Source organism: Pleurodeles waltl, chromosome 7, assembly GCF_031143425.1.
Source record: "Pleurodeles waltl isolate 20211129_DDA chromosome 7, aPleWal1.hap1.20221129, whole genome shotgun sequence".
NCBI classification, from domain to species: domain Eukaryota; kingdom Metazoa; phylum Chordata; class Amphibia; order Caudata; family Salamandridae; genus Pleurodeles; species Pleurodeles waltl.
The window spans coordinates 318,689,636-318,715,832 of record NC_090446.1 but is presented as its reverse complement, the minus strand read 5'-3'; positions in this window follow the sequence as shown (position 1 = coordinate 318,715,832).

Here is a 26,197-nt window from a genome sequence, read left to right as displayed (position 1 = left end):
GCATTTCCTTACACATGCAAACTGCAAACCATTGGCATTTTTAATCCAGGTGCTTTTTGTCCTTTATTTATAATGACAGAATTAGAACTGGAAATACCAGAAGATGAAGACAAAACTTGAACTTAATAAACACCCACATTGACCATGCATTAACTTTAGGGCTGTGATTTGACAGTAGGCCTAAGCCTGATTCCCTCACTGGCCCTGTCAGTGCCTCTCACCTGGGGAAAAGAAGAAACGTTGCTGACTGGGAACAGAGTTCTGTGCTCTCCATCACATTCTCTGCCTCCCTGCTGGTATGATAATTAATTTTGCTGGTGCCCTTCCTGGATGGTACTTTTATGTGCACAAGTCAAACACTGGCTGAATCATTCAGAGAAGTATCTGTCTTGAGAGCATATATCTCCCTACTCTTCCTCACCTTACATGGATTTTCCCAGGCAGTACCTTTTCAAATTGTTGAGAATCACCAGTGAGGCTTTAGGCTTCCTGTTGCTGAAGCTTGAGTAGATATTAAAGGTGGATGCTGTGGCAAGCAAGGAAGGGAAATGTCTCACATTACCTTTAATCAATCAATCAACCAGTCATTTGTAGAGCACATCGCTGTCACCCCTGGGGGTATCTGGGCACTGCGGTGTGATGTCTCTGTCAAAGAACCAGGTCTTGAGTCTCTTCCTGAAGTCTGCCAGTAAGGGTACAGTTCTGATGGGGAGGTGTAGGGCATTCCAGGTCTTTGCAGCAATATAGGAAATAGAGTGGCCGCCACTCTGGCTGCAGAGGATTCTGGGTGTGTTTGTAAGGGCCAGAGAGGAAGAGTGCAGGTGTCTGGTAGGTGTTTGGAAAAGTAGATGGTGGGTGATGTAATCTGGTCCTTGTCCGTGTAGGGCTTTTTAGGTGTGCTTGAGGAGCTTGAAATGACATCTCTTCTGGATGGGGAGCCAGTGGAAGTTTCTGAGGGGTAGGGGTGACATGAGTGCACCTTGGAAGGTCCAGGATGAGTCTGGCAGAGGTGTTCTGTATTGTCCCGAGTCTCTTTAGGAGCTGGGAGGACATGCTGGCATAGAGAGCGTTACTGTAGTCAAAATTGCTTGTGACGAGGGCCTGAGAGACAGTTTGACTTGCGTTGGCTGGGACCCATCTGAAGGTTCTGCAGAGCATATGGCGGGTGTGGAAGCAGGAGGAGGCGACTGCATTGATCTACCACTTCATGGTTATCTCACAGTTGTGGATGATGCCAAGGTGGCAAGCGTGGTCTGTAGGCGTGAGAGTGGGTCTGAGTTCGGCTGGCCACCAGCTATGGTCTCATATAGAGGTGTTTTTCCCAAAGATCAGGACTTCCGTCTTGTCAGAGTTGAGCTTCAGGCATTTAGTTTTCATCCAGTCAGCTACAGTGTTCATGGCGTTGCAGAAGTTGTTTCTGGTAATGGAAAGGTCTTCATTCAGCAAGAGTATTAGTTGAGTATCATGATATTGAGTCTGTAGATCTGGCAATGTCAGCCAGAATGGTCATGTAGGTATTGAACAAAGTGGGGTTGAGGAATGAACCTTAGGGTACTCCACAAATTATGCCTCTGGGCGGGGAAGTAAAAGGGGGCAGTCAGACACTCTGAGTGGGTCTTGTCCGGAAGGATGCAACCCATTTGAAGATATCATTTTTTATTTCATTGCTGTATTTTCTCTTGATAAGGGTACGGTTGGAGACGGTGTTGAACACGGTTGATCGGTCAAGGAGGATTAGGGTGGTATTTTCACTGCGGTCGAGAAGTACTCTGATGTCATCAGAGATGGTGATGAGTGCGGTCTCGGTGCTGTGGTTAGAACAAAACTTGATTGGGAGATGTCCAGTAGGTTGTTTTCTTCCAGGTAGCTGGTGAGCTGCTGATTGATGGCCTTCTCAAGCACTTTGACCGGATAGGGAAGTAGAGAAATGGGTCTGTAATTCTTGAGTTTGTTGGGGTCAGAGGAGTTTTTTTTTAGTAGGGGTTTGATTGGCTCATGTTTCCATTAGTCCAGAAAAACTGCTGATATGATGGAAGTATTGAGGATGCTGGTACGTTCCATGCTGATGAGGCTGGACGAGACAGCTATGACAGGACTGGCGTTCATTTCCCAAGATTTCATATCACCTGATGTTACTGTGCATTGCTTGGGCAAATTATCCCCCCACTCATTTTTGTAGGACTTGTGCTCTGCAACTACCCACCATATGTTCTCCACAAATTTAACTGCACACCCTGCTAATGATCTCACTGTTCAACCTTACCTTTCCCAGCCTGTATCTTCTAAACCAGGCAAACCAATCTGAGGCAGCATCGCATCAACAGACTCTGCTAACACACCTGCCTGGGCAGTACCAGTTAATTCAATGTGCCATGGTTTAACAATCATTTTGCCAACTAGAGCTATCTTTTCTCGGGAATCCAACTCCCCCAAGCCTCCCATCTGCTGACCACTTCCAAACAAAATAGCACTAGCTGGCGCCTCCTGGATTCTGTATCTGTTATTACAACTGACCAGCTAAACCTATGCATCCTTTTAGTTTGTCACATCTAATCTTGATTAGACCACAGGTCTCATGACTAACTTTCAAGCTCTCAGTTACCACCAGCTAGTCAATGGGTCAACACTTGATGCTGACCTTACCCCAAGCACTACCTTCTGAAAATACCTTATCTTACCTATACCATTATGATCACCTCAATCTTAAATTCTCACTGTGACCACCGCCAGTGCCACCTAACTGAATATCAGTCCAACATCTTGTTACAGTAAACCATTGATGTCTGTCATCCAGTTCCGACTTTAGCTCAATGAAGCCCTCTGTGAAGTAGTTAACCCTGTGTGGCAAAAACATCTGGTTAGCTCAATTCCGAGTTAAACTAAAAAAAGGAAATTCAAATTCCAAGCAGAGGAAAATGCATGATTTAACTTCAGATACACTGTCAATTAAGGACCTACAAAACAATCATCAAAAATACAAAAGTTCTCAGATAGCATCTCAGACGGACTACAACAAACACACTAAAGAATTATGCAGATCTATAGCAGAAGACCTGTCTAAAATTCAATGATCTTGAGACCCACTTTATAACAAATGCAGCCCTTTGCTTCAGCTCACATCTTTCTGCCCATGTTTCGGCCCATGTTACTGAATAACCAAATGTCAGCTCATTTAAATTATTTGAAAGAAGACTCCAGAGAGTTAAACAAAATCACCAGTACCATTGGATCACCACCCACCCATGTTCCTCAAATACATACAAGAAGATTCTCCAGGTACTATAGACCTGCGAGCCTGAGTCCTTGTTAATGCATCCCTTTCAAATTGTGAATCCCTGACATAACCTTATACATAAAGAAAATCTTGAAGGAACAAGGACTCCACTATTATGAAATGGACAGCTTCTGGGAAAGCTAAATAAAGAAGCAGTACTGTTTCAGATTTTGGATCTTTTCAAGCAAAACATCTTCTATCTAACAGAGACATAACAATTAACACTGAGTCAGTGTTGATTACAATTTGGGATAAATTCAAGAACATTGTTGATGGCTTTGGATTTAAAACAGGCCGAGTGGATCATTAACAATTATATTAAAGACTAAACCACACAGCAGTTCATAGAACTTTCCCACATTGAATCAGCCTTCTCTCCATGACAGACGCAATTCATCACCATGCCTCCTTTCTCATCAGCACAAGTCTTGCTGCAGGTAGGTGAATCTCAAGGCTCAACAATCATCACTCTCCCTCTCACAGTATACCTGCCTCGCTCTCTGAGTGTCAACACCATGGCGTTGTGCGCTCTAGGGCCAGCCCCTATGTGGTGCTCATCATTATGCAGAAGGAAAGGTCCTTCGATGTGCCATCACACCAAAACACCTGAATCCCGTTGTGGCAAAGGGTATGTCATAATGTCAGGGCGTTGGTGGCTATTTTGCCCTAAGTTCAGGGCTCAGCTTCTGTATGATCACTCTATATGTGATCAGTGACAAGTCAGGACTTAATTCATGGACGTGCGCTTCATGCGTGCACAATTCCACCCTGTGTTCTACCTATATTATTACACAAGAACTTCAAGTCCCAGCAACCCTTGTCACAGCCATCTTGGGTGGGGCACTACTAGTTAATCAGCCCCATCCTGTTCCCATGGCTCACTATTCTAGGATCCTCGATGTGACCAGGAGCTATGGTTTGGCGCTTCTTGGTTTGGTCCTGATTTCAGGATTCACAGTTCCTTCTGTGCTGAAGCCACCCTGTGGTCTGCTTGGTCGGACTTCGAGGCAGAGTTCGTTTGACACCTGGGTGGTAACACTGATTGTGGTTTTTGTTTCCCACCATCAGTTTCTTGTAAACGCTAAATATCCGTTTCTTTATTGCATGATTATCACTAACAGTCATTTCTTTTGTTACATGGTAACCGGTCACAAGGGCAGAGCGAAACTAGACACATTGTATTGCACTGGATTTCAAGTTGCTACAGTGCCTTTTTCTTAGAAGATTGATTCTTGGAAAGCTTCAGACAATTCTTACGATCGTGAAAGAACGTATATATTGAATACCCGATTGTATGAGGCAAATTGAAATTGAATTGTGTTTGTTGATTCTTTGAAGTGTGATGTACCATTTAATTTGGTATATGTAGAAAGTGTTTTCCTGACAATCTTTCAACACCTTGTGAATTATTGAGATAGCAGAGGTGTGCTACCACTCAGGCATACAAACGGGTCAATTCTGTTCATTCTAATTTATTGTGAGGCAATAAGAAATGCAAGAGTTATTGCATACAGGTATAAAACCTATATTTGTGTATTTTTCATTGTTGTTGAACTTTTGATTCTTGTTTCCACAGGTATCTTTCCCTGCTGTTCCCTTCTCTTCCCCTTGCTTGGCCACTCTAAAACTCTGCACTATTATAGAAAGTAGATTTGGAGGTGCTAGGAGGTGGGCCTATTGACAACAACAGGTACAGCCTGAGGATTGGCCTCGCTGAAAGAATAGTTAGCCCACACATTTATTTTCTCCTGGTTTATACGTGGGTTGTGAATATGGCCATCCTGGATGACCTGTTTAAGGTTATTATGCAAATACAGCAAGACTTGGTTGACTCAAAGAGTACCACTGCCACCTTAGCTGACAAAATTGTGCAATTACAAAATAGTTTGGGGAAAAATGAACAATATCCTCTGGTCCACCACAAACATCAGGAGCGACCCCCCCAATAACATTTTGCTTACCGTTCCCACATCAATTCCACAGCCACAGCTGAACGATTCTCAGGAGATCCACATAAAGTACAAACGTTTCTTACTCAAGTAAAACTCCACTTTACATGTAGACCAAGCACCTTTCCGGATTCACAATCTCGAGTAGCATTTCTAATCTCTTATTTATCTGGAGATTCGGCCACATGGGCCGTTCCACTAGTTCAACAAGATAGTCTGTTAATTTACAACTGGAGAAGATTCGTGCAAGAGTTTGAGAACGCCTTTGATCGAAGAACGATTACCATATCAGCGGACCGAGAACTGCTAGAATTACTGCAAGGAAATAAAGATTTAGTTTGTCAATATGAACATGGCGGGAAACACTGCACCGCTGGCGGTAACTGCCACCAACAGGCTGGTGATCCAGCCTGCCAAATATTGAGGCCAACGAGAAACACATAGAGGGCCATCTACACACCACCATTTTTGTAGTCCCACTGACGACGGGGGGGCGCCCTCAGGCCCGTGGAAAGGCCCTATTTGCCCACCAAATATTGAACCATCACACCGCCATCAGTTCCGGGGCGGGAACCACCGCCAGGCAAAGCTGGCGGAAACGACCCATAGAAAGGGAAAACCTCACTGGATAGTACACAACGGGAGAGTATAAGGGAGCGGGAAAAGACACCCATCGTACTCGACTCCCCAAACACAATACTAAATCACAAAAGAGAGTACGGGGTTTTGGAATTATAAATGGATTGATAGTGTGCTAGTTGCGACACTAGATCAATCTTGGACCTCGACTAAAGGTAAATAGTGGATGGAACGTGGGGTGGTATGAGGTCTGTAGAGTGGGATTTCCTTTACGGACTAGGTGGTCTCACACACTATATAGTGTCATGCTTCATCATATGACCACCTAGCCCCACCCAGGTAGGACAATACCACCTGGGTGGACTCAACCTCACTGTTAAAAGAACAGGAGGGAGTGCGTAAATGAGTTTGATTTCTGGAAAGAAGGGATCCAGCTGTGCTATGGGAATAAAAACACCTACTCAGATACCAGGGTGAGTTTAATAGAAGGTTCTGTGTGGTGTGATTAAAAGAAGTGGGGAACCAGTGTGAGAGCAATGACTCACAAGGTCACCTATCTAAAAAAAGTAGCCGACATGTTTCTGCCCTTGTGCTTGAGCTATGGAGGGTCTCTGGGCATTCATCAGGGCGTTGGATCCCTGTTGCAGATGCTTATTGCGCGCTGCAGGATTAATCGCAGTAGGAAAAAAGGGGAAGGGAAGGAAGGGCCTACCTTAACCAAGGGAATACCTGGGGAGGACCCTAACAATTGAGGCTACTAGCCTCTGGTATCCTGGAGAGGGAGCGTCCCCTTATAGTCAGACTTGCATCAAAGGTGGACGCTCTCTGTGCGCCTATACCGACCTCTCTGTTAGTCCCCTTTTTTCCTACTGCGATTAATCCTGCAGCGCGCAATAAGCATCTGCAACAGGGATCTTTCCAGAAATCAAACTAATTTACGCACTCCCTCCTGTTCTTTTAACAGTGAGGTTGAGTCCGCCCAGGTGGTATTGTCCTACCTGGGTGGGGTTAGGTGGTCATATGATGAAGCATGACACTATATAGTGTGTGAGACCACCTAGTCCGTAAAGGAAATCCCCCTCTACAGACCTCATACCACCCCACGTTCCATCCACTATTTACCTTTAGTCGAGGTCCAAGATTGATCTAGTGTCGCAACTAGCACACTATCAATCCATTTATAATTCCAAAACCCCGTACTCTCTTTTGTGATTTAAAACCTCACTGAAGACACACAGAACACGCTGACACAGACATGGAGTGAGAGTTGGAAATAATACCAATGCTTCTTCTTGCCATATTCCTCCAGGACCTTGACTGACGACGAAGACGACGACGATAAGTACCGCAGCCTAGTATACATGGGAAGAAAGGACACAGTTACACACCCACACCGCAACGCACTCCCAACCCCCCCACCATCCCAAGCCATACATACCATAACAAGATGTACTTACCAGACACAAGCCAACGAATACCTGCATCATTGCACACACCTGTGCACACCACACCCCTACAGTGAAACGCTGCACAATGTCTCTATATTGTACAAACAGCTCTGCTGGGCACTCAAATTTTATTTCAACAAAGAACATGAAGGGCCAAATCAGGCCATTGGCCAGTCCATTGCGAAGTCCTGGAACGGCAAATATAGCCCACAGGTGACCCCTATGATGGTGAAGGAAATTCCACTGAGAAGGGGCATTAATGGGGCAGACAGGAACCTCAGGGAACAGGGGCAGAGGGTGTCGGGGTGGGGACACAGGTCTTAAAAGGGGGGTTTGGATTTAGGTTTAGGAGGTGGAGAAGGTTTGGGCCTGCCCTTGAAAGGAGGGGAAGTGGGCCTGGACCGGGGGGGTGGCAGATGGACTTGGGGCAACACAGGGCTTCTTCCTCTCTGGGGAAAGGGCACGGGAATGGGAAGGGTGAACTGGGGCGGACTTAGACGAGGAAGGAGTGGACTGGGCTAGGGCATGGGAACATTTAGAGACAAGACGGGGTGGGCCAGTGGGTTCAGACAGGTCAACATAGGAGAGAAAAAACGTCTTAGGTGCAGTTGGAGGGGGTTTGGAGCCAGGTCTGGGAGTAGAGGCTGAGGGAGTGGTGGTACGAGTTGTAGGTGTGCTGGACGTGGATGCAGGTGCCTGTTGAGTATGCTTATGTATGGTGGATGTGTGTGGTGTGGATGAGTGTGAACGTTTCAGTGTTTTGAGAAGGGGAAGTGGACACAGTGGGAGAAGACAAGCTGCCACTGTATATGGATGTTGTGTGGGTATCTGCAGGTCTGGTGAGTGTGCTGCAAGTGCATATGAATGTAGTTGTGGTGAGTGCAGGTGTGGTGTCTGGGGTGCTTTACTGGATGTCACCTTGTGTGGTGACTGCAAGAATGTTGACAGCAGCAGTGAGTGAGGGTGCAGTGCATGTGGGTGTGCATGATGAGGTGACAGACAGGGAAGAGGGGGAGGCTGACACAGTGGGGGAGGTGGATGTTGTGTGTGCTTTGGTATGTTGGGTGTGTGCCTGACTGTGGTGGGAAGTGTGGTGCTTGTGTTTCTCTGTGTGCTTCTTGTGTGTTGATCTGTGTGCATGGCTGTCTGTATGTGTGCTTGGGATGGGTGAAGGGAGTGGGGTGCTGGAAGGGGTAGAGGTGGTGGGAGGAGGGACTGAAAGACCAGGGACACTGGCTGCCATCAAAGAGGAGGCTAGAGCCTAGCCTGAAAAGATCTCTGGAAAACAGACGTGGCACCGTGAATGCCTTCCAGGTATGCATTGCACTGCTGCATCTGGGATGCTAGCCCCTCGATGGCATTCATGATCGTTGTCTGCCCAACAGGGAAGGTTCTCAGGAGGTCAATAGCCCCCTCCATGAGGACAGCAGGACTGACTGGGGCAGGGGATGTGGTGCCTGGGTCAAAGGAGACGCCCACCCTCCTGGGTGAGCGGGCACGGGCAACTCGGTGGGGAGCAACTAGGAGGGGGTGATGGTATGGGGTGGCAGAAGATGACAAAGAATAGGTGGGTCCAGTATGGTCTGCCACCACCAGGGAGCTGCCATCAGAGGAGGTATCAGAGTCACTACCTCCAGTGGTAGTTGCCTCCCCGTGGTACTCCCCTCACCCTCCAGTCAACTGGTCCCCTTGGTGTTGGTCGACTCTGTCTCCTTGGAACTGTAGGCTGCTGCATCCCCACTCGCCAGTGCCTCAGCTCCCTTGCCAGATGATGTTAATGTACACAGGGACACAAGAGCACAGCAGAGGTGGAACAAAACAAGACAGAAGTATGTAAATTCCAGGAAATATGTACATTTTGGGACACATACACTCCCATCCAGCTCAGGCATAAACCCGCAGCAGATGCAACACATGTTATGAATGTGCCCCTGACTAGTAGGCATGACCCCAGAATACACAACATTCCCGTCCTCAACCACTACTCTGATACACTTTGTGAAGTGAACCCATGAGGCTATATTGAATACAATATTACAAAAAGTGGACCCCTCACAGGCCTACAGATCCTGCCAAAACTAGCTATGACACTATCCCATGGACGTGGAGGGGGCCAGGACTGCAGGGACATAACTGTCTACGTGCCTGCCACTACAATGCATGCAACCCTTAGCATCTAACTACACTCGACAGAGTGGCATCACAACACTGTTGGTACTCACCCCCTTGTGGCTGCTGTGCTGCCTTCAAGCGCCCATTATGGGGGCCAGGGTCCGACGGGCACCCCTTCCTTATTGGGAGGCCTTCCCCAGCTGGGCCTCTCTGGTCTTCTAGGGCTAGCTCCTCAGGTCCTCCCACCGTTTCCCCCAGTGGGTGCTCCACTGGTTGCAGACCCTTAGGGTCAACACTTCATTGGCGATGGCTTGCCACAGTCCTCTATTTTGATGGGCGCTGACCTGCATGGGACACACAGCGTAAAGAAATAGACGTCAGTTGTAGTGCGCCGTACACAAATGCCATGCCCGCCCATACTGACATGGCCCATGGAGACATGCAACTGAACAAATAACAAGCAGAAATTGCCAGACACACTACTGGTGAGCATTCACACAGCGAACAAAAATGCATACAGGCATCTCCTACAATCACACACATCTAAGGAGGACAGATAGCAACTCACTCGCTCCTCTGGTCACCCATACAACTTATCATACAGGGGTAGTACCCCGTCCACATCTTCTCAGGCTCCTCTGTGGTGAAGGGCAGGGCCCATTCCCCTGTCACACGAGCCATCTCAGGGACCAGAGTCAGGACACAGCAGTACATGAAGTGGAGTTCTTCCCTTCACGTGATACAGGAGTCAAATGTCAATTGTCTGTCAAAATGGCTGCAGATACCGCAGTGGTGTGCACTGTCACCACCGGCGGCGATCATCTTTGGCCCAGGTTCACCATTGACAACCATGTAATCCAATGATCAGGTGCACTGCGGTGGACACCGCCTACCGCCAGGACGACTAACGCCATCAGAATGAAGTCACTTCCACCTTACAATACCTAGATGGCAGGAGGATGCCATTTTGCTTCTACCACATCTCCATAGCCAGGCCGTGGGCCTCATCCATGGCCCCATTCTCTCTCCCCTTCATCAATTACTGACATGAGTACTGGTGTGTGTCAACACTGTGATGCCATTATGACTGAGAAACCTCACCACACATTAGCCTGACGGACTACCTCATTCTTTGTTTGTGTGTGCATTACCTATGTGGTGCATTGTAGAAATGTATTGTGAAATCATGTGTTGCAAGTGTATGTCCAAACTCAAAATGTGTTCCTTCATCACCCATAGGTACAGACCAGTGTGGCGAGGGAGAACCCCATCTATTTACAGACCCCTAGCATATCTGGCCACCATTGAGGAACGTCACATCATCATAACTTACCTGCTTAATCGAGCTACAATCCTTGACCCCTGTGCAGTAATGGATCCTGTTCTGAAGCTGGGCAATTGGAATCAGCATGCCATACCTACAACTGTGCAGGTGCTATCTGTGCTCCAATTATTGGCAACAGGCTCATTTCAAGTTACAGTGGTCATGGCTGCAGGGGTATCTCAGCCAATGTTCAGCCACATCCTGTTGAATTTCCTGGATGCATTTGTTCAACACTTGCAAAGTTATGTCCAGTTCCCCCAAAGCGCTGATCTCACCGCCATCAAATCAGGATTCTATACCTTTGCAAATATCCCCCATGTGATAGGTGCCATTGATGGAAGCCACATAGCCCTCATATCCCAATAGTGAATGAACAGGTGTATCGGAATGACAATAACTCCCACTCCATGAATGTCCAATTGGTGTGTACTGCTGATCAGTATATTTCACATGTCAATGCAAGGTTCCCAGGATGAGTCCATGATTCATTTGTCCTGAGAAACAGCAGTGTGCCACACATGATGGGACAACTACAGGGGGACAGAGCTTGGCTCATAAGTGAGCGTGTATGATACTGAAACAGTTCCATAGCTGACAGCCAGGCTGTATGCAAGTAAAATGTGTGTGTTTCAACCCTCTTTTGCCCACTTTTGCAGGGGATTCTGGGTACCCCAACATGCAATGGCTCATGACACCTGTGAGGAATCCTAGGACAGATGCAGGGAGGAATTATAATGAGTGCCCATAGTGCTACTAGGAGGGTGATAGAGCGCACCACAGGACTCCTGAAAGCAAGATTTTGTTGCCTTCATCTCTCTGGAGGATCCCTGTGCTATGTCCCTGACAAGGTGTGTAAGATAGTGGTGGCCTGCTGCATGCTGCACAACTTGGCTGTGAGAAAAGCTATCTACTTCTTGAAGAGATAGGTGCTGTCCAACCAGCCCTGCAACCTCAGAGGAGGGATGAGAGTGATGGTGAAGAAGAAGAGGGGGAAGATATTAACTCCAGGACCCAGCTAATCCGCCTATACTTCCAGTGACTCTCAGGTACTGTTCTATGATGCTGATGGCTTAATAGCATTGTTTCAATCTGACTCACGTAATATGTATTGTGGTGGCCTTTACCAAAAAAATGCAAAATCATGATTGAAGTTGCAGATGCCAGTGCACGCAATGGGATGGACAGTTTGACATACTTCAGACGCTACAGTGTGTTGGATCCCCTCCTGCAATAAAATTGGCATTATGATGGTAACTGGCTAATGCATTCACATTCACAATTGATTTCTCATATTGATTAAGGACAGATATTTTGAGTGCACAGGTGTATTTATTCAAAGTCAAAACATACATGAGTGTTGGGACAGTGAAAGGGAGTGGGCACATGATGAACAACATACTCTGGTACATATGCTCAGCTGTTGGTTGCACAGGGGTATTGTCCATGGGGCCATTGGAAGATGGTGAGATGGCAGTGGAATGTCAACGAGGCAGCTCAGTGGCACACAAGGGAGACAGTTCAGGGCAGAGTCACTTCCTGGCACTGGGCTTGGTCTTGGCTGGTGTTTCAGTGGGATATGTAGTTCTGAGGGCACGTTTGCGAAAGTGCAGCTGGGATGCATGGGTAGGGGTATTGGTGTCCTGTGAGTCCTCTGGCAGTGCCACCAGTACGGTGGATGTTGCAGATCTAGATGGCAGGGCAGTGTCCTGGCTAAAGGTAGGGGCCTGCAGGTGGGTGGAGGACTCAGGCTGGCTGTAGCACTGGTGCTGCAGCACCCCTGCAATGGAGGCCATGGTCGTATTGAGCTGCTTCTATTGCTCCCCGGCGACCTGATGGTGTGCTACCTGCAGCCACTGATTCTGCTCCAAGGTAGCTAGGATCTGGCTCATCCTGTCCTGGGAATGGTGGTATGCTCCACATACTTCAGATATCACCTCCTGGGCTGCTACATCCATCCTTTGGTCACCCTCATGCGCCACCGATGCCCTTCCACTGACCCTAGCCCCCTGTGCTTGTGTCCCCTTCACAGGTCTGGCAGTCCCACTTGCAGTTGCCCCTTCATCATCATGCATGTTGGTGGGTGGAGACTCTGGCCTCTGTACATGTGGGCAGCTAATCTGTGGCCTAGTGACACTGGTGTGAGGTTGTTTGGCCACGGCTGATGGTGTTGGCTGAGTGGTAGGGGTGTCAGTGGTGTCCTGGGTGGGGCTTCTGGAGGGTGGCTGTCCAGGGGTGTGGGATGGGCCAGGGATTTCCTCTGTGTCCACATATCCCTCAGCACTTTCCTGAGTGGGACTCTGTCTTCAGGTGGAGGACTGACACTCCTTGACATCTCCGTCTGGGTGGCATAGGTGGTGGTGCCTGTGTATGAGAGAATAGAGAGGTGGCTGTCCTGTACTTTTTTGCCAATTGCAGCATTGGTCATCACTAATTGATGGTTGGATTACCATGTATTGGCATGCAAGGTCCCTTTGTGTACATTTAGATGCATTTATTGAAGGGGTGGTGGGTGCATTGTGGGTGTTGCAGTGCCACTGGGATTCCATGCAGGGGTTGGTGACTGTGCACAGTGGGCTAGATGGTAATTTAATTGGGGGGTTGTGGACATGCAGGTGACTTGGATGTGAGTGTGTGGGTGTTGTTAACTGGGTAGGGAATGGGATCCTGGTGGTAGTGAGAGGGATGGGGTAATACATGCATTATAGGTGTTGTGACTGTAAAGGTATTGTAGTTGACTTACCCGAGTCCAGTCCTCCAGTGAGTCAAGTGAGGATCTCCGGATGCAGGTTTGCCAGGACCTTCTCACAGTCGGTGTATTCGGGGGGAGGAAGTAAGGGACCACCACCAGTCTTCTGTACAGCGGTGTTGTGCCTGGATGACATGGAACAAACCTTCCTGCACAGGTTGTTCCATCTCTTCCTGATGTCCTCCCTTGAACGTGGATGGTTTTCCACTGCATTGACTTTGTTGACAATCATCTGTTATAGCACCTTCTTCCTGGCCACAGGTGTCTCCTGCACCTCTGCCCCAAATAGGTGTTGCTCGACCCTGAGTATTTCATCTACCAAGGTCCTTAGCTAGCTCTCTGTAAAGCTGGGTTGCTTAGGGGGTACCATTGTGTGTGTTGTGGGTGGTGTGTTGTAGGTGTTTTGGTGAGGGTGCTGTTGTGGGGTTGGGTGTGTGGTTTCTGATGGTGGTTGTGATTTGATGGTATATTTGTGTGTGTGACGTGTGATGGCTATTTCAGTGTATGCGCGTTGTGTTGTCAATATCTGTCATGCTATTTGCATTGAAAAGGATTGTGGGGTGTGTATATGTGTGTTTTAAAGTGTTGTGGATGTGGGTCAGATGTGTGGTTTTTGAACTTACCAATTTATGCATTTGTTGTTGGCGGGTCCCATTGCTGGCCGTGGCAGTCCGTACCGCCAATGGTCATTCAACATTCACTGTTCGCCGAGCTGATTTGTGCATTATTATTTGGTGGGTGGGGATTTGTCTGCATTGCGGTGGCAGTGTGGGGTGTATTGGCTTTCCGCCATCATTGGCCCTGGGGGAGGGTGGAGGTTGCATGATTTTTGGAGGTTTGAATTTTTAATATCATTATACGGCGCTGTGCGGTTCACCACCACTGGCGGTCTTTTGTTCACCCTCAGCACGGCGGTCCGCAGTGATTGCTTTCAAGTTCATAATGAGGGCATTAGTTTCCTATTTATCCAACTTCAATCAGTCACTGAGACAGCTTGGCCTGAAGAAAAAAGGGCAGCTCTTTTTTATCAAGGTTTGAAAGATGAATTAAAAGATGTCTTTGTACAAATCAATCCTCAACCAACAGGTTGCTCAGAACTCCTGAACCTTGCTTTAAGGTTGGATCATCATCTTGCTGAGCGAAAAGGAGAATGAAGAAAACAGAGAAAGGCAATTGGCATAAAGATAAAGGTAAACATCCACAACCACATAGCAATAATATCCCTGAACTAATGAAAATGGGAGCAGTTAGGCAGCCTTTGACGAAAGAAGAAAAAGAGCAACACCAGAAGAACGGCCAATGCTTGTATTGTGGTCGCAAGGGCTATTTTGTAAAAGAATATCCAGTAGAACCAAATAATAATATTCCTTTAACTCTTCGAAAGCATCACTTATATTGCAAACTGAGCAAATGTGAGTTTCACGTAACCACTGTTGAATTTTTCGGTGTAATACTTACTACAAAAGGAATGAAAATGGCAGAAAGAAAAATTCAAGCTGTCACTGACTGACCTATCCCCAAAACAGTACGAGATGTGCAATGTTTCCTTGGCTTTGCCAATTTCTACCATCGTATTATAGACCATTTTCCTCAAACTGTATCACCCATTACCAAATTATTAAGGAAAAAATAATCCTTTTTCTGGTCACCAGAGGCATACAAAGCATTCTTCACTCTTAAAAAAACATTCTCTACAGCTCCTATACTAGCACATCCTGACACAGAACATCCATTTATCGTAGAAGCGGATGCTTGAGATATTGTGATAGGTGCAGTACTTTCACAATGCAATAAGGAAACAGGACAACTCCATCCGGTAGCGTATACGTCACGTAAACTGACTGAGACAGAACAAAATTATGTTATAGCAGAAAAAGAACTTCCAGCAATACGTGATGCCTTTAAAGAATGGAGGCATTATTTACTGGGAGCACAATATACTGTCACAGTCTACACAGACCATCGTAATCTACAATTCATGAGAACAGCATGTCTTCTGATGCCTATACAATTATGATGGATGTTATTTTTTGCTGAATTCAACTTTGTTGTAACCTTTTGCCCTGGTAGAGATCGTAAAGCAGATGCCTTATCCAGACATGATTCCACCATGCTACCCATAGCTCAACCACCTGAAGCTATAATTGCCCCAGAAAAGGTCCTATGTCTCATAAAAACTGAAGACTTTTTTGAGAACATTCGTAATTATTTTACCATTGAAAAGTGGCAAGAATGGGTTCAAGCTAATCTTAACAGAACAATCAAACAAGGATTACCCTTCCACAAATCTTGGAATCTCGTTTGTTTATCCCAACCACAAGTCTACACAAACTGATTTTTTATTGGTTACACGCCATTCCCATGGTAGGACATCCAGGAATCCCAAAGACACTTGAATAAGTCCAAAGATATTTCTGGTGGACAACCCTAATAAAGGAAATTAAAGCAATGGATGCAAACTGCGAGACGTGTACACAGACAAAAACAAGTCATTCAAAGACAGAGGACTCTTGCAACCCTTCCCAACCCCAAGTAAACCATGGGAACATATATCTTTAGATTTCATTACTGAATTGCTATCAGTGCAATATCATTCCGTGATCCACGTAGTAGTAGATAGCCTTACTAACTATGCAACCTTCATTGCTTGTACAAAATTACCAACCTCTAGTCAGCTAGCAATCATACTCTTACAACAAGTAGTTAGTTCGTCTTCACGGACTGCCTAGAGTTATACTCTCTGATCAAGGGTCTCAGTTTTCCTCACGTTTTTGGCAAACATGGTGGAAGGCTCTACAAGTCACATCCACTTTGGCCACCAGCCATCATCCTCAAACAGATGGGCAGACTGAACGATTAAATCAAACATTAAAACAATATTTGCAATGGTATGCAGAAAAAGCTGTGAATTCCTGGGTGTCAATGCTCTGGCTAGCTGAATTAGCCTACAACAACTCTCTCCATGCATCCACTGGCTCAACACCCTTCTAAGGGGTATTTGGACATCATACAGTTACTCTACCCATTACACTGCCTCAAGAAGCTTCTCTTACACCCGCAGCTTCAACTGCGGTTCAAGAACTTCATAACACTCAAAAGCAAATTCAGCAGCACTTGGAAAAAGCCCAATTGATAGACAAAAAATATTATGACAAGAAACATTGGGGGTTATTCTAACTTTGGAGGAGGTGTTAATCCGTCCCAAAAGTGACGGACAAGTGACGGATTTACCACCAGCCGTATTACGAGTCCATTATATCCTATGGAACTCGTAATACGGCTGGTGGTATATCCGTCACTTTACCGTCACTTTTTGGACGGATTAACACTCCTCCAAAGTTAGAATAACCCCCATTGTGAAGGCCCCCAGTATAAACCAGGAGACAGGGTGTAGCTTTCAAAACATCATATCGCCTTTAAAAAGAGACATACGTTCCACCCCAAGTATATTGGTCCTTATAAAATACTTCAATAGGTGAATCCGGTCACATATAAACTACAATTGCCCTCATCTTTACATATTCAGCCTGTTTTTCATACTTCCATTTTGAAAATAGCGCACCAGAAATGCCATCCTCGACCTTCACTGGCTTTGGTGCAAGGGGAATGGAAGTATGAGGTGCGACAGATTCTAGACTCCAAACTCTGAGGTGTCACTCTGTGTTATTTAGTGGCCTGGAAGGGCTACGGCCCAGGGAACAACTCTTGGGTTCCAGCTCAAGTGGTACAAGCCCCACGTTTGGTAAAGCATTTTCACCACCTCCACCCTCATAAGCCGGGCACTTGGGGGGAGGGAATACTGTCAACACCACAGCGATGCACGCTCTAGAACCTGCCCCTATCTGGTGCTCATCATTATGCAGATATAAAGGTCCTTCCATATGCCATCACGCCAAAGCCAGGGCTTAATTCATGGACTCGCGCTTCATGCGCACACAATGCCACCCTGTGTTATTACACAGGGACTTCAAGTCCCAACTACCCTTGTGGCAGCCATCTTGGGCTGGGCAACACTATTTAAGCAGCCCTACCTTGTACCAAGTGCTCACTTTTCTGGGATCCTCACTGTGAACAGGAGCTCCGGTTTGGTGCTCTTTGGTTCGGTCCTGATTTCTGGATTTGTGGTTCCTTCTTTGCTGAAGATACCCTGTGGCCCTATTGGTCGGAGTTCAAGGCAGAGTTCGTTTGACTCCTGGGCGGTAAGATGGATGGTGGTTTTTGGTTCCCAACTTCGGTTTCTTGTAAACGCTAAACATCTGTTTCTTTATTGCATGATAATTGCTAACAGTTATTTTTTTTGTTACATGGTAACCGCTCACAAGGGCAGAGCAAAACTAGATACATTGTATTAACCTCTCACAAGTGGCAGAGCAAAATTTGGCACATTGTATTGCACTGCACAAGTTGCCAGAGTGCCTTTTTCTTAGAAGATTGATTCTTGGAAAGCTTTAGACAATTCTTATGATCATGAAAGAATGTATTTATTGAAAACACAATTTTATGAGGCAAATTGAAATCGTGTTTGTTGAATTCTTTGAAATGTGATGTAACCATTAATTTGGTATATGTAGAAAGTGTTTTCCTGACGATCTTTCAACAACTTGTGAATTATTGAGATAGCAGAGGTCTGCTTCTACCCACTCATAAAACTGGGTCATTTCTGTCGTCCTAATTTATCATGAGGCAATGAGAAGCACAAGCGTTATTGCATACAGATATAAAACCTATATTTGTGAATTCTCATTGTTGTTGGCCTTTTGATTCTTGTTTCCACAGCTCTCTTTCCCTGCTGTCCCCTTCCCTCTTCCTTTGCCCTCGCTTGGCCACACTAAAACCTGGTGCTATTATAGCAAGTAGAGTTGGAGGTGCCAGGAGGTGAGCCTATTGACAGCAATGTGGACACCCTGAGGACTGGCCTCGCTGACACTGAGGGGCTCATTCTGACCCCGGCGGTCAGAGACCGCCAGGGCCAGGGTCGGTGGGAGCACCGCCGACAGGCCGGCGGTGCCCCGCAGGGCATTCAGATGCGGAAAACCGGCGGTCTCCCGCCGGTTTTCCGCTGCCCTTGTGAATCCTCCATGGCGGCCCCTACCGCCATCCTGTTCCTTGCGGGTCTCCCGCCAGGAACAGGATGGCGGTAGTGGGTGCCGCGGGGCCCCTGGGGGCCCCTGCAGTGCCCATGCCAATGGCATGGGCACTGCTGGGGCCCCCGTAAGAGGGCCCCACTTTGTATTTCAGTGTCTGCTATGCAGACACTGAAATACGCGACGGGTGCCACTGCACCCGTCGCACCTTCCCACTCCGCCGGCTCAATTCTGAGCCGGCGTCCTCGTGGGAAGGATGATTTGCCCTGGGCTGGCGGGCGGCCTTTTGGCGGTCGCCCGCCAGCCCAGGGCAAATCCCAAAATACCCTCAGCGGTCTTTCGACCGCGGAGCGGTTTTTTGGAGGGGGAAGTATGGCGGGCGGCCTCCGCCGCCCGCCAGACTTAGAATGACCCCCTGAGTTTATTAATTAATTTCATATTATCTGTTACTGCTATGCCAATGATACCCATTATTCCAAAAATTAATAAAGCCTTCAATGCTAGACACATTCCCAAAATATAAAACACGAAACTACACATTCATTTAAAACATAGGCCTGAATATTACAGATGTCAAACAATTTTCAGAGGGTTCAGCATTTCACATCCATGGACGCAAGATAAATCTTTTCACTGATAAAACCAAAGATTAAAGAGAAGCTCTTATTATGGTAATTAGATCTCCTTTTACTTTAAAAACAATATATTCACGATGTTCACCATTTATGCTTTACTGAGCTAATTATAACCTGCGTCCCTGCCATGCACTGGTAATGATCTCACATATTACATCACTCAGGAAGTGGTAAATGACATAATTGATGACATCATTGATAACATCTTTGGCCAGGCCCTGAGCTGAACCAGGTGCCAACCTACTTCTTTGTATGGTCATTTTTTTAAACATTTCTAGGACATGGGGACTAAGGCCCTTATTTATACTTTTTGGTGCAAAACTGCGCTAAAGCAGTTTTGCACCAAAAAGTTTAGTACCAGCTTGCACCATTTCTGTGCACCAGTCGGGCACCATATTTATGGAATGGTGCAAGCCGGTGCAAAGGGTAGGCTAGAGTAAAAAAAAAAATACTTTAGTCGGGTGGGGCTGGCGGTATAGAAGAAGGGGGTTTAGCACCAAAAAATGACTTTAGGCAGGTTAGAATGAAAAAATGACTAACCAGATCAGCATCATTTTATGGTGCTAAACCTTCCATGCCACATGACTCCTGCCTTAGGAAAAGCAGGAGTCATGCCCACCACCCTAATGGCCAGCACAGGGGACAAGGGTCCCCTGGGCATGGCCATTGCACCCTGTGCCATGTATGGGGGCCGATTACAGGGCCCCCTATGGCACTTTAACTAAATTTTTGCTAAATTTTGAGGTTTGCAAAGGATTTGGGGTAACAGAACCTGCTGAGATCCCCACAAGTCACCCTATCTTGGATTCTCCTAGGGTTCTAGTTTAAAAAAATGCACAGGTTTAGTAGGTTTCCATAGGTGCCGGCTTAGCTAGAGGACAACATCCACAACTAGGCACTTTGAAAAAAACAGGTTTGTTTTCTTTGGGAAAATGTGATGTGTCCATGTTGTGTTTTGGGGCATTTCCTGTCGCGGACACTAGGCCTAGCCACACAAGTGAGGTGCCATTTTTATTGGGAGACTTGGGGGAATGCTGGGTGGAAGGAAATGTGTGGCTTCTCTCAGAATCCCGAACTTTCTGTCACCAAAATGTGAGGAAAAAGTGTTTTTTTGCCAAATTCTGAGATTTTCAAAGGATTCTGGGTAACAGAACCTGGTGAGAGCCCCAAAAGTCACTCCATTCTGTATTTCCCTAGGTATCTAGTTTTCCAAAATGTATGGGGTTGCTAGGTTTCCCTAGGTGCCAGCTGAGCTAAATGCCAAAATCAACAGCTAGGCACTTTCCAAAAAACACGTCAGATTTCAATGTAAAAATTTGATGTGTCTATGTTGCATTTCCTGTCGGAGGCATTAGGCCTACCCACACAAGTGAGGTACCATGTTTATTGGGAGACTGGGGGGAACACGGAATAGAAGAACAAGTGTTATTGCCCCTTGTTTTTCTCTACAATTTTTCCTCCAAAATGTAGGATAGTGTATAAAAAAGATGACTGTTTGAGAAATGCCCTGTTTCACATGCTATTATCAGGACCCCGAAATTCAGAGATGTGCAAATAACTACTGCTTCTCAACACCTTGTCTTGTGGCCATTTTGGAAATATAAAGGTTTCCTTGATACCTATTTTTCACTCTTTATATTTCACCAAATGAATTGCTTTTTACCCGGTATATAATGAAAACCCATTGCAAGGTGCATCTCTTTATTGGCTCTGGGTACCTACAGTTCTTGATGAACCTACAAGCCCTATATATCACCACAACAAGAAGACTCCAGCAGACTCCAATATATTGCTTTTGAAAATCTTACAATGCAGGAAAAAGTTACAGAGTAAAACGTAGTGAACAAGGGTAGGTTTTTACCTCAATTTCAATATTTTTTTTATTTCAGCTGTTGTTTTCTGTAGGAAAACGTTGTAGGATCTACACAAATGACCCCTTGCTGAAGTCAGAAATTTGTCTACTTTTTAGAAATGTTTAGCTGTCTGGGATCCAGCATTGGTTTCATGCCCATTTCTGTCACTAAATGGAAGGAGGCTAAAAGCAAGACAAATTGTAAAAATGTGATATGTCCCAGTAAAATGCCACAATTGTGTTGAAAAATGTGGTTTCTGATTCAAGTCTGCCAGTTCCTGAAAGCTGGGAAGATGGAGATTTTAGCATTGCAAACCATTTGATGATGCAATTTTCAGGAAAAAAACACAAGCCTTCTTCTGCAGTCCCTTTTTCCATTTTAAACAAAAATTGAAATTGTTGCTGTATTTTGGCTAATTTCTTGGTGTCCTCCAGTGGAACCCACAAACTCTGGGTACCTCTAGAATCCCTGGGATGTTGGAAAAAAAGGACAAGAGTTTGGCGTGGGTAGCTTATGTGGACAAAATGCTATGAGGGCCTGAGGGGGGAAAAGGCCTGGCAGCGAAGGGGTTAACAACACATTATATAAACAAGCACAAGGTACAGTGATGGGAACATGTTTCGCCACGAGTTATGTTGGCTTATTTATGGGCTTGTGGGAGGCACATGTGTCGCTCGCCAATGACACACATGTAGGATTTGAACATGTAGTTTTGTGGCTATGCTACATTGACAACTTATTTGTGATTTGGGATGGCTCCAGAGAGGAAGTTGAACTATTTGCAGAATGTCTTAATAACAATGATTATAATCTTGGGTTTACTGCAATCATCAGTCGAGAACAGATCACATTCTTAGATGTTTTGGTTAAAGTTAATGGCATTGAGCTGCATACAAATCTTTTTCACAAATTCATAGCCGGCAACTTGATCTTACATGCTAGAAGTGATCACCCTGAACCCTTGAAATGTAGCATTCCTTATGGAGAACTCCTTCAAGCTCGTAGAAACTGCAGTATGAATTAATCCTTCTCCATTTAGCAAAAGACCATGATTACCAGATTTCATAAGAGAGATTATACTGAGCAAGATTTGCAGCGAGCAATCAGGATAGTACAGGAGAAAACCAGGGAGTCTCTATTGTTTGATCACATTCTGTCCACCCCTGAAAGTGGAGGGGTCCAAATGAGATTCATTACTACTTTCAATGAAGCCTCCAAAGAAATAAAAAAAAATTATAACAAAGAATTGGCGATTGCCTAAATGTGATCCCCTTATACAAAATGAGATTAAGGATATACTTAGTATAACCTACAGGAAGGGGAGTTCATTAAGGGACTCTTTGATGCATTGTGAAATTATTGATCCACAGCATAGTACAATCTTGGATCTGAAGGGTTTTTACCCTTTTAAAACATGCAAAGCATGTTAAAACAGCAATGTCAGTAAAAGATTTGCAGTACCTCACATGAAAGGGAACAGGAGTATCAAAACAATTTTGAGTTGGAGGAAAGTACCATCCTTCTCGACATTTTACCCCCAATTTCTACCTGTTTGTCAGTATGTTTTGCCTGTGTCACTGGGATCCTGCTGGTCAGGACCCCAGTGCTCATAGTTTGTGACCTAATGTATGTGTTGTCAGTAGTGCTTTACTGTGTCACTGAAGTTCTGCTAACCAGAACTTCAGTGCTTGTGCTCTCTCTGCTTCAAAATTAGTCACTATAGCTTAGTGACTTCATATTCCAATTCCAATTGGCACACTGGACCCCCCCTTATAAGTCCCTAGTATATGGTACCTAGGTGCCCAGGGCATTGGGGTTCGAGGAGATCCTTATGGGCTGCAGCATTTCTTTTACCACCCATAAGGAGCTCAGACAAACCCTTCATCAGGACTTTCACTGCAGCCTGCGTGAAATAGTGTACACATTATTTCACAGCCATTTTTACTACACCTAGGTAATTTATAAGTCACCTATATGTCTAACCTTCATTTACTGAATGCTAGTTGCTGAATTACTAAGTGTGAGGGCACCCTTGCATTAGCAAAGGTGCCCCCACGCTGTCCACGGCCAATTCATCGAAGTTCGTGAGTGCGGGGATACCATTACACGTGTGCACTACATATAGGTGAATACCTATATTTAGCTTCACAATGGTAACTCCGAATATGGCCATGTAACATGTATGAGATCATGGAATTGTCCCCCCATTCCAAATATGGTATTGGGGAGCCAATTCCATGCATCCTGGGGGGTCCACTATGGAACCCCAGTACTGCCAAACCCGCTCTCTGAGGCTTGCAACGCAGCTACAGCTGCTGCGACCTCACAGACAGGGTTCTGCCCTTCTGGGGTCTGGGCAGCCCAGTCCCAGGAAGGTAGAACAATGCACTTCCTCTGATAGCACGGTGTTACACTCTCTCCCTTTGGAAATAGGTGTTATAGGCTTGGGAGAGGTAGCCTCCCAGAGACTCTGGAAATGCTTTAAAGGGCACAGATGATGCCCTCCTTGCATAAGCCAGTCTACACCGGTGCAGGGACCCACAGTCCCTGCTCTGTTGTAAAACAGGATGAAGGAAGGGGGAATGACCACTTCCCTGTCCATCACCACCCCAGGGGTTGTGCCCAGAGGTCCTCCAGTGTGTCTTTGGAGTTAGGCATTTTGTTTTCCAAGGTGTGGGGACACTCTAGAGATCTCCGAGTGGCTGGTGCCAGCAGGTGACGTCAGAGACCACTCTGATAGGTGCATATCTGGGTAGGTAGCCAATCTCCCTCTGAAGGCTAGTTAGGGTCTCTCCTGTGGGTTCCTCTTCAGGTTCAGCTTGCACAATTCCTCCTGGAATCCTTTGCATCCTCTTCTTCAGCTTCTGACCATCGGATCAACCGCAGACTGCTTCAGGAACCGCTGCTACTGCAACAAAGTATCCAGAAGGGCTACTGTGACCCTGCAACTTCAGCTATAAGCAACAACTGCAACACTTTCAAAGATGTACACACTCTGAGGACTCCCTGCTTTCACCCTGCACCAGAACAACCAAAGGAATCTCCAGTGAAGTGACAGAGTCACCTCCCTGCTCCTGCAGGTACCTTCCAAGATGACGACTAATTCTCTGGGACTCTTCTCCTGATGACGAGCTTGCTCCCTGAAACACAGGTGGTGGACCCCTTCGACCCAGACTGTCCTAGGGTCCAGCTCTCCAAGTTTGGCGGAGGTAAGAGCTTGCCTTCCCAGTTTGCGACAGTACCCCTGTGCACCGCATCATCTCTAGCTCCTTGGGCTTCTGTGTACTTTTTCCAAGAATCCTTTGTGCACAGTATAGCCCAGGTTCCCAGCCCTCAATCCTGTGATGCACAACTCGCTGAGTTGTTCTCCTGCGGCGCAGGACCTTCTTTAGCTGTGCTGCATCAACCGCATTTTGCACCTCCTTTGAACCCGGGTCCTGCAGCTCGGGGGGGTGCTGGCTGGCATCCTGAGGGCTCTCTAAAGTGCTGAGAGCCCCTTCTTCCTCCTCACACAGAGTTGAGGCCCCCAGGTCCCTCCTGGGTCCATCCAGCACCATTTTGATGCAAAACACACTTTTGTCATAGCCAAGGCTTGTTGGCTCTTTCCAACACGAAATCTCATCTGCAATGATCTTCACGCCGTGGGACATGTTTTCCATCATGCAAGAACCTGCTGGCATCTTCCTAGGGTGCATTCCTGCAGTCTTTGACTAACCCAGGAATCTTCTTTTGCACCCTCTTCTGGGTTGGCAGGGGCTCCTGTCCTTCCTGGAACTTTTTTCGACTTCTGGACTTGGTCCCATTCCTTTGCAAGTCTTAAGGTCCAATATTCCAGCAGTTGTTCTTTGCAGACTTGGTTGGCTGCTGCTAAATCCCCAAAACGAGGTGTAGTGTGTCCTAAGGAAACTTGCAGTACTTTACTCCTGTTTTTCTGGGCTCTGGGGTGGGGTAATTTACTTACCTTTACCGTATTCTTACTCTCCCAGCGATTCTGAACACACTACACTTGTCTAGGGGGGAATTCGTGATTCGCATTCCACTTTCTCAGTATATGGTTTGTGTTGCCCCTAGACCTATTTTCTCCCATTGCATTCTTTAGGCTTTCCTACTGTTTGAATTGTTCTATGACTATTTACTTTTCTAATTTTGGTGTCTAGTGTGTTTATTGTGTACAATACTTACCTCCAGAAGGAGTATTGTCTCTAAGATATTTTTGGTACTGTGTCACCCAAATAAATACTTTTATTTTTGGTAACTCTGAGTATTGTCTCTACTTGTGTATAAGTACTGTGTAACTATAAGTGGTATTGCATGAGCTTTGCATGTCTCCTAGTTCAGCCTAAGCTGCTCTGCTATAGCTACCGCTATCGGCCTAAACTGCTGGAACACTACTACATTTCACTAATAAGTGATAACTGGACCTGGTATAGGGTGTAAGTACCCAAGGTACCCACTAGAAACCAGGCCAGCCTCTTACAATCTCCTGCACCATGCAGGAACCTGCAGCCATCTTCTTTGGTGCTCTTCTGTAGACATCTTCTAATTAGACAATCTTCTTTTATACCATCTTCTAGGTTTGCCGGGGCTCCTGTCCTTCCTGGAATCTTCTGCAACTTCTGGACTTGGTCTCCTCTCTTCACAGGTCTACAGGTCCAGGAATCCACCATTTGTTGTTTGCAGTCTTGCTTGGTTCTTGCAATAACTCTTATCATAACTTGTAGTGTGTCCTGAGGAAACTTGCAATACTTTACTCCTACTTTCCTGTGCTCTGGGGTATTTTACTTACCTTTGGTGTTTTCTTATACTCCCAGCGCCCCTCTACACACTACACTTGCCTAAGGTAGAATTTTATGAATCACATTCCACTTTCTTAGTATATGGTTTGTGTGCCCCTAGGCCTATTGCATTATATTGTATTTTCTACTGTTGGCACTGTTCTGTGACTATTTACTTACCTGATTTAGGTCTCTAGTGTATATATTGTGTATAATACTTACCTCCAGAAGGAGTATAGCCTCTAAGATATTTTTGGCCTTGGTCACTAATATAAAGTACCTTTATTTTTGGTAACACTGAGTATTGTCTTTTATTGTGCATAAGTACTGTGTAACTACAGTGGTATTGCAGGAGCTTTGCATGTCTCCTAGTTCAGCCTAATCTGTTATGCTACAGCTACCTGTAGACAGCCTAAAC